General features: G+C 42.5%; 1 long non-coding RNA gene across 1 annotated transcript; it reads left to right on the forward strand.

The window, feature by feature from the left end:
* The first annotated feature begins 7,999 nt into the window (after positions 1–7,999).
* Positions 8,000–9,526, forward strand: LOC116221593. Its single transcript, XR_006152511.1, has 3 exons — positions 8,000–8,473; positions 8,651–9,151; positions 9,300–9,526. It is a non-coding gene; the product is annotated as an uncharacterized LOC116221593 (long non-coding RNA).
* The last annotated feature ends 853 nt before the right edge of the window (positions 9,527–10,379 follow it).

Here is a 10,379-nt window from a genome sequence, read left to right on the forward strand (position 1 = left end):
TGCCACAACCTAGCGGTCACCTTAAGTGGCAGTCCATTCCATATTCCAAATGTGTTTTTCTATTAGTGGAACAACGAGAGTAGGCTCTCTGAGACGGAAACAGTGTAATGAAATTGTCATCGATACTGCTATACTGTCATCAAACACTGCTTCCTCAGCCAACGTCGTACCCTGTCCATAGGAACAGGTCCTTATGTTGAGGTTGGAATGCAGGGCATTGCCACTCTGACAAGGGTACCCCTAAGGTGAGAGAGGTATTGTGGTTGTGTGGTAGTATATGGTACAGTCATCTTCTTCCACACTGGGGTGGCGTATGCGCCCCCGCCCAGGTCATGGACCATTTTTGTGTTGTTAGTGCAATCTCGCAGGCAGAGTGATCTCGTAAGAAGAGATTTGCTGTTGAGAAGCATGACAGCGTGTGGGGGACTGATGTGCTGATGACTAAAAGATTTGGACCACCAGCTCCAAGGTTATTTTGTTTCTGTTTTAGGCCCTAGGAGTAGGAAAAGTCATGTTAAGAATGGCAACCCTTAATTATAGGTTAGAATTGTTTGTTAATGCCACCTTAGTCAGCATGGACGGCCTTAATGATGAGGTCTCGCAGATTCGGCTGATGGTGCTGAAAAATAGATTAGTGTTAGACTCACTGCTGCTAGTGGGGGAGTTTTGTGACTGATATCTGTTGTATTTGGATATTGGATTATATTCATAGTGTCTCTGTGACTGAAGCCTTACAGCAAATGAAGGTTGTTATGTGATGCTTTATTACAAGACAAAGTGGTTAATGTTCCGTGGTGAAATGTGTTTGCTTGGTTTACATCTGGTACATGGTGGTAAATGATGTTAAAAAGTCTGTTCTCTATTGTAGCAATTTGTATACTTTTTGTATTTTATGATGTGTATTTCTACATGTTTCTAAGTTCTCATGTCTAGTTTTGTATGTACTTCGGTATGGAGTGTACTGTTGTCTTGAACCATCAAGATGATGATGTTTTAGTTTAATGATGTTTATACTAGTGTTATTTTCATGATAAACAGGAGGGAAATGTTAAAGAAAGTATTAGTATATTTTATCATGAATGTCTTTTTGTTTTAAGGTTTCTTCCAAAATGCTGTGTGCCCTGCTTCTCCATGTAGATTGGACTTTGGAAGACAATTAGCAGAGTCAAGAATGTTAACCCAGAAACCTCACGTATATGTTTACATAAGATAAGGAATTGGGGGGTTGTGGAATGTCTTGTTACTGGGCAGAAGTAGAAGGTATCCTAAGTGCATCCCAGAGTCTTGACTGTCATACTGTGTAAACATTGGTTAATAAAAGGACTTGTTTTCAGCACGGCACGTCAGACAGACTTAAGGTGTCTGTCTCCGTCGGGTCCCGTTCGAAAACCGTCCAGTTCACTTACATGCTGGGTAGTGTTTTTAATCTGCTAACTAACTGTTGAGGGTCTTATCCCTGACACCTAGCCACGCGAAAGTGAACGAGAGAAATTCCTGCATTGAAATATTGTATCATGACAGTCTGGATGATTTGAAGTGGTCATTTATTATCACACTAGCATTCAATTATCACGGCAAACTATTACGCTGAACCCTAAGTAAAGTACAAAAAAGTTAAAATAACGAAACCTGTAATTATTACTTGTGAAGGAATATCATTCACGTCTTACTAAACCTAGCCACGCGAAAGTGAACGAGGTAAACCAATCCTTTCTGTTTCCTCTTCTGAGCCTATGCAGGTCACGTGAAAAATTATCCTAAGATCCGTATCCGAAGACCCAGTCGAAATGAACGAATCATTTCTGTTTTCTCTAGCTACCAGTGCTGAGCCTATGCAGGTCACGTGAAAAATGAACGATGAACGAGATCTGATCTGTATCCGGCAGATGAACGAGTCGTTCACCTCCCGTCCGTGTCTTCAGGTCTATGAACGATCCGGCAGATGAACGAGTTGTTGACCTCCCGACCGTGTCTTCGGGTATGAACGATCGGGAGGTGAACGATTCGTTCATCTGCTGGATACAGATCTTCGGGTCAATGTTTCGTTCTTCTGCCAACCGAGTCTTCGGATCAATGATTCGTTCATCTGCCGGATACGGATCTTTGAATCATTTTTCACGTGACCTGCATAGGCTCAGTGCTGGTAGCTAGAGGAAACAGAAATGATTCGTTCATTTCCCGACTCGGTCTTCGGATACGGATCTTTGGATAATTTACCACGTGACCTGCATTCAATGAATCATTTCTGTTTCCTTGGCTGAGCCTATGCAAGTCCCGATGCGTGGCCACGAGAAAATGAACGAATCTTTTTTTGAGAGGACTCGTTACTCTCGAGTCCTTGTAAGGATTCGTTCAAAATGAACGAATCGTTCACGAACGACACATCACTAGTCAGTAGTAGCCTAATCTATTAAAGAGTTGCCTAATCTATTAACAAGGTCATGGATTGGTGGCTTAAGACAGGGACAATGAAAATTAAATGAGAAAGCCACTGACACAGACAAGGTGAAGGTGCAACAGCGAGATGGTTCAGCCGCATTGGGCATCATCCTGCCGCGGAGTTGCATTCAAACAGCTTTTTTTTCTCCCGCTGCGGAGACAGCAAGATGATAACTATATTCTGTGTTGTGTGACGTTGGATAATGACAACTCTTAATTATGTAAAGTTGACTACTAGGATGGCTATATTAATGCCAGTCGACGAGCCTACTGTTGGTAGTGAATTACTGCGGTCGCGTGGTCGGTATGCGCATCGTTGTGTTTATTGGTTGTGTTGTGTGATACATTTGCGTGTCTGAGTGTGTGATGGGAGTATGAGGCTGTGAGCAAACTATAGTTTGTAACATAACCAAGTCACGCATGGAGCAGGGTTCCAGATGCTTTGCCTAGCGCATTGTCATATCTATTACTAGCCTACCGGTACGGAAAAAAGGAGAGCCTAACCGCGAAAATCATGTGCCGCTAACAATTGTCTGGCGCCAGGTCTGGGTAGGAGGGCTGTTTTTCCGGGGATATACTATTTCGTTAGATGGTCCGCGAGTTTTTTTTTTATTGGCTAAGTGGGCCTTGGTCTGAAAAAGTTTGAGAAACACTGTTCTATAGTGTATGTAGGATAAGCATATGATTTTGTTATAAATTGCTACTATTTTTCCCCAAAAATAATAAAAACCATGACGGAGATAAGTTTGCCTTTTCAAGAGGATATATAGCATTAGACACTGCCAACAGTGCGTTAACAGTTCGTCTTTGAACACAAGCATATCTGAGAGGCGAAAATATGACGCAATACTGGGGGGGCCCATCGAGAGACGGAAGTATATCTTTGGGCCCAGCTACGGGCCCCGACACCCCACGGGCCCAGGTGCAGCCGCACCTGCTGCACCTCTGACAGAGCATTCACACGCTTCCGTTGGAATGCGTTGATCCGTCAGGGTTGACGGATCTCCATTCACTTTGAATGGGGTGACGTCATCCTTTGCCGAACTGAATTATGGCTCCGTTGGGTTCCCGTGCGTTGCGTTTCATGCTTTGCTTGCAGCAAGAGTTGAAAAATGTTCAACTTTTCGAGAGGCAATGCATGCGTCAGCCAATCAAATTGCCTTTCATGCATAACTGACAGCACAGGCGCTAGCCAATCAGATCCCGTATATGCTCACGTCTAGAAAGCGGCAAGCTCAACAAAAAAAAAGATGGCGACCAAACTCCGTAGATGGTGGTATTTGTACCCAAAAGTTGTTTGTTTGACTTTTTTTTGCTTAGATTTTTTCAAAGTTACCGAGAAATAGACACTGTACAATGTAAAAACCCCTTAATTGTAACTGAAAAATACGTCTGATAGGTTTTGCGAGGTGTGTGAGCACCCTATTTAATGTTAGCATGCTACTGCTTACAAGGTAAGCAGCTTGCTAGTGGCGTGATTGGTTTGTTGACCTGTCAATCTCACTATAACGTCTCTGGTATCAACAGAACCCCATGCGCCAGACTCCTCCTCCGCCATCCGTTGGCGCAACGCATTCCAACGGAAGCGTGTGAATGCTCCGTTATAGTTACGCCCCTGCTCGTCGGGCAATCAGCGACTTACTCCGCCCTTTAGTGTTAATTAGCGTGCCGCTAAAAGACGGGAGAATGGGCCTGCATGTTACTGCCACCATAGATGATTCGAGGAAAAGAAAAAGAAAGTTCAGCGAACAGGAATTAGAGATTTTGATTCACGAAGTTACAGCTAACGTAAACATGTTACAAGGAAGAAATACACTGCCTTCAGAAAAAAATGCCATCTGGCAGACAATTACAACTTATATCAATTCATTGTCATCTACGCGACAGGAGATGGAGGAGGTGAAAAAAAGGTGGCAAGATATTAAGAGATGGAACAAAGAAAAAGTGGCATTCAACCGAGCTCAGACCAGGATGACCGGTTCAGGCCTCACAATCCGAACCATTAACCGTTTTAGAATCAGTTGTCCAACAAACACTGATTTCTCAACAGGTGGAGGGGGGTATCGATACCGCGGAGCCCTCTGTCCAAGGTATGTATGGTCTGGTACCCCGTTGTGAACTTAAATGGACAAATTACAGCATCATTATATTCCTACATTAAATGATATATGAAATATAAACATTTAAACAAATACCATTTCTGTTCTATTTTCACCTGTATACCCACCCAAAACCCTGATGTCTGCAATTTTTTTCTGTTGAAAAGTTGTATCCAACCAGAGACCGGATTAAAGTGACGACATCCGGTTTTAATACACATTCTCTGGCCATACGTTTTCCCTACCGACAGTCGCCCATTCATCGATTCATCAGGCAAACTAGCTTCTAGTGTGCAGCGTGGAGTAACTAAGCTAGCGATTGGTGAACAGTATGAGTGGGAGTGCTTTATATACAACAGGTATCCGTCAGTATGACAGAAGGGGATTCGAGGAGAGGACGGCATCTAGTTCCAAACAAACGGCGACCAGATGGGCAAGCTTCCAAACAGACGTGGAGCTAACACGGAACCGGCATTCTGCCAGATCTGGACTTCGGGATCTCTCTAGCTGCGACCGTTGTGGAAATCCCGAGGATAGCAGACCAAAGGGTATAGGAGTGCATAGCACCAAGCATTCCGGGGCAGTGGTTCGAGTTGGTAGCTCCACAGAAAAGCATGTCCTCTTGTAGAATACCGATCCAAAGATAACGCACAAAAACCAGCAGTAATGCAGCGTTACTGACGTCGGTCGACTCGTCTAACTGAAAAGAACGGGCTACCTTTCATCCTTTCCAGGACCTGGTTCTGTATGTCAGAGGCCATTTCCGAAATCCGGCGACTTACTGTGTCGTTTGAAAGTGGTACTTTCAAGTGTTTTTTCGGAGCATCTTCCCTAATCATCTCGCGGCACATATCCACCTCAGCTGGCAGCAACAGTTCCTCCGGCACAATTCAGTTCAGCAAAGGATGTGAATGGGGATCCGTCAACCTTGACGGATCAACCCATTCCAACGCAAAGGTGTGAATGGGCCGTTAGGGCAGCTGGTGGTGAAGATAGCTTAGTGGGGTTACGTAGCTAAGTCCGGGAAAAAAGGAGTGCGTTGGCTGCTTCTCAGTTACGGAGCATTCACACGCTTCCGTTGGAATGCGTTGCGCCAACGGATGGCGGAGGAGGAGTCTGGCGCATTGGGGTTCTGTTGATACCATAGACGTTATAGTGAGATTGACAGGTCAACAAACCAATCACGCCACTAAGCAAGCTACTTACCTTGTAAGCAGTAGCATGCTAACATTAAATAGGGTGCTCACACACCTCGCAAATCCTATCAGACGTATTTTTCAGTTACAATAAAGGGGTTTTTACATTGTACAGTGTCTATTTCTCGGTAACTTTAAAAAAATCTAAGCAAGAAAAAGTCAAACAAACAACTTTTGGGTACAAATACGACCATCTACGGAGTTTGGTCGCCATCTTTTTATTTTTTGAGCTTGCCGCTTTCTAGACGTGAGCATATACGGGATCTGATTGGCTAGCGCCTGTGCTGTCAGTTATGCATGAAAGGCAATTTGATTGGCTGACGCATGCATTGCCTCTCGAAAAGTTGAACATTCTTCAACTCTTGCTGCAAGCAAAGCATGAAACGCAACGCAAGGGAACCGAACGGAGCCATAATTCAGTTCGGCAAAGGATGACGTCAACCCATTCAAAGTGAATGGAGATCCGTAAACCCTGACGGATCAACGCATTCCAACGGAAGCGTGTGAATGCTCTGTTAGGGGTTTTCCGCTGGCGCTACTAGCGGAGACCTCACGAGCGCTGGATCAGTGGTTCCTGTCTCTCCCATTACCGACCAGTACCCAAGCTCAGACCCCGGGGAGGGTCTTGTAACTTGGGAGAATTAAGTTTTAATCTCTACTCTTTTGTGTGTACGTGCGTGTGTGTGTGTGTGTGTGTTTTAACCTGATGGTGTAGCCAGTTTATGATCTGGGGTGAGAGGGTGAAAAAGGGACGGTGGCTTTGTGTGTAAGCCATCTGGCGTCTTGTGTGTGCCTATTGCAGTGGCGTGGGAGTGTGTGGGTGCCCTACAGAGGTGGTGTGTTGAAACCTTATTTATTGCGGTGTTGTGTATTGCTGTGTAACCTGCCTATGTGGTTACAAGGGCCTTATGGGTAGTCATTCAGTCGGGTAGCACTGAAGCTTACTGGGACTGTTTTAGTAACCTGACCTAATCCGGCATAACAGGTAGCCATATGAACTGAGTGCCTTGTTATAATCAAAAAGACTGTTAATGATTTCTAAAGTCCGTTGTGCAGCCTCGTTCTGTGTGGTGCGCCTGCATTCTCCTAGCCGAAATAACCTGACTACATTCTAGGTTAACTACAATAGGATATATTTTCATGATCTGTCTGTTATGCCTATTTATACATTTTATATTTTGTTTTAAACATCGAATTTCAATCATACATTTTATTAATATTGTTCTCAACTAAAAATCAGTTCTTCGTGGAAAATTAGCTTCAACTTGAAACATTTTTAGTAGGAGTTAGATCGTTCAGTGGCATGTGGCATGAGGAAGTACATGCCACTGGCATGAGGCGGGACATGCCACTGATCCGCCAATCAGCAGCATTGACCGTTGACAGCCAATTGCACGTGCGTTCTACGTCATCGATCATGGTCAAATCTCTCAATGTTGGATAATTTGTCTCTGTGCGGGAGTTTAAAGTCGCTCAAGACCTTTCATTATGTCAGGTAAGAATACCTTGAGTTTGCAAGGTTTATTTTTGTGGTACATTGTAATACTGTTTAATACAACGTTTGTGCGGTTACATGCTTTGAGACAACTGCAAGTAGGCTACTGCAGACAAGTTGTCATGTGCACAGCAGAGCACATGCGGGTTCGGCATTTAAAATAATCCATATATTTTGAATCCAGTGGCAGTAGTGAGTGTATTAAAAACCGCATTCTTAAAAAACTTGTACGATTTTATAAATCACTTTAGCATTGAATTACTAATGTGGAAGTGGAGGGGGAGATGAAAAGGTGCCATTGGCATTGGCAGAATGTCCTGAGGTCTAGCGAACAAGGTAGGCTACTTGTTTTTGCATTGATTATCGGATTTATCGGAAATATTCATTGTCTACACTGGAACCAGTTGGACTGAGGAAAGATATTGTGTGTGTCTGTGAAATTAGTATGTAATTGCTATTTGTGCCTACCAGGTACTGTTGTACCTGCTGCAACTACAGACGGTAATCTTTTTGGGGTAAATTTGATTTCTGCCTAAAAAACACATTTATAATTAATAATTTTTTGCTGTGTATTTGTGGTTTGTTTGTTGTATAGATACCTCACCCCTCACTCCTGAAATGGTAGTAGGGCAACCCAATCCAGAAGTTGTCAGGAGATTTGTTCCGGACAAATCTTGGTGGAGCAAGCCACTGAGTTTATCCCAGCATGAACAGGTATCAATACACCTGGTGAAGGGTTGCTGATGACTACATTGATGTGGTCTTGTACTTGTACATAGTTAATGTTGAACTTGTATAAACTGTTTGAAATATATTTTATTATGCTTCTGACAGCTCCAAAACACTCTTGGCATGAGTGATGAGGAGGAGGTGGCATACACTGATCGCATTGCATTAACAAGAAAGGACTTCATCACACTTGCTAATCCTGTAGAAGTTGCCGAAAACGTAAGGACATCATGACATACTAACAGTTTGACAGATTAGTACAGTGTTTTGTGGTATAGTGTCCCTTTTTTCCCCATAGGTGCTGAATTTGTGTTTCCAGCTTCTACAAAAAATGGCTAGTCAACAGGTAGCAAAGATCTTTTAACAGTTTTGGAACACTCAAGTCAGCATATTTTGCTCACATCCACACTGATACCTAAAATACTTTTTAGAACATTGACATCTTTGCTGCTGATTGCCATGTGACACTCACCTGGTTGCCCCCATATTCAGCAGACCCCATGGATCACCTCCCTGTATTTACCAATAGAATGATTCATAGTTATTCTTCACACTAAAGTGTTTGTCATTCAAAGCTAAACCTAGCGCGTGAACATATAATGCTTCTGTCTGTCTGTAGGTTGATGTGACAATGCTTACCTCTTCTTAAACCCTTTTTGATGTCTTTTTCTAACCTTTAACTTAATACATAGGGCATTCCCAAGCAGAGAGGCTCTACTAGTTGTGGGGTGTTCATCCTAATGGTACGAAATATTGCCATCCTTTGTTCCTTGCATAATTTCTTCCTGTAATCTTGTGGTTTGTTCATGGATATTCAATTTGTTTGTTTACAGTATGCTGTCTACATCGTGTTTGGCCTCTGTTTTGACTTCACAGAGGTGTGTTTTTCAATCGCTTTTTAACATTTCATCTTATAAGGTCTATGTTTCAATTCAAATGTGTGCTTTTCCACAAACTTCCACAGACATGAACATTGCAAGGCGATGGTGGTCACTTCTATTGTTGGACAACTTTCCACCAAGGTAACTCCTATTAACTAGGGTTTTTCCAACTGTTTCTAACTCCTATGAAAAACGTGGACATTTGAACCCTTCTATATGTTGCCATCCATAAGATTTACTTATGTCAAACCTTTGCATCTGACAGAAAACAGAAAAGGGAGCCACAGATAACCAACACACCAGGACAGTGTGGTAATATTTTCCTTCTTAAGTTTTTGGCAATGTTTCTCTGGACAATTCATAGTGTGGTGTATTATGGGAGTTCCCTTGGATAATGTAAAATCTACTAAACCCCTTTTTTTTTTTTTTTTATTTATTTATCTTTCCCTTGTGTTCCCAGTGGAGTGGACAAGGCACAATATGAGGCGGTTCCAGGACGTGTCTCCTTTCCCAAAATTATGTATATGACAGAAGTGGAAAAACAGGATGCACTGCACAAGCTGAGAACCACCGATGACCTGGAGGCTAAATGATGGAGATAATTTCCAAACACTGTTAATGACTTAAGAATATAATAATCAAGTGCTTTGTATTAATATATTCCTTGTATGAATCATGTGCTTATGAAAGCAGGAACATGGCTTTTCTGCGTGTGTGTAACTTAGAATATTAGGTGCCACTTAGTCTGCATATGTACAAGAGCATGTTTAGACCAGAAGTGATAAGAAGGGTCGAACTGTGCTTCTTCCGACCTTGCAAAACTTCCATCCTTGCTTCGGATGTGAGAAATCCACCACGTGATTATCCCTGCTGAACGCTCAACTTCTGTCTATATAAACCTTGTGCGATGTGTTTATCATTGCTTCACTTTCAGATTTGTGCTGGGAGTGAGCCCGATTGCAATTGTTGTTTGTCTAATAAATATACTTATATGCAGCTCCGGAGTCCTGAGGTAACTAGGGTGAATTTTCACCTATCACTAAAGAACCCTTCTTGTTTATATTTACACAACAGGAGGACATGGAGGTGTTTCTCCAAGGTTGTGTGGATCAACAGCACCTCCATGTGAATGCTATGTTCGATGGTGAACTATAGACACGACAGTGCCTCTGTTACTCTTAAGTTGTATTTTAAAATGTTATGCGTTTCTGTGCATCAATATGTTTCTCTTTCGATGTATCTTTATTTGTTTACTTTACCACTTTGCCATATGTTTGTGTGCCATGGTCTGTGTGTGTGTGTGTTCTGTAATTATACCGGACCATCAGTGCCTTCACATAGTTTTAATACGTTGTTTTTTTGATAAAGCACAATTTTTTTTATTGTTTTGTGACTTGCTGATTAAATGTTCTTATGATAAAAGTGATTTGTGGTTTTGTTTATGTAGAGCACAGTGGTATTGATTGACACTTTTACGCACACAGTCCAGTAACAATATAGGCTAAATCACAATCTGGAGAAAATCACAGAAAAGATGGTA

This window comes from Clupea harengus, chromosome 8, assembly GCF_900700415.2.
Source record: "Clupea harengus chromosome 8, Ch_v2.0.2, whole genome shotgun sequence".
NCBI classification, from domain to species: domain Eukaryota; kingdom Metazoa; phylum Chordata; class Actinopteri; order Clupeiformes; family Clupeidae; genus Clupea; species Clupea harengus.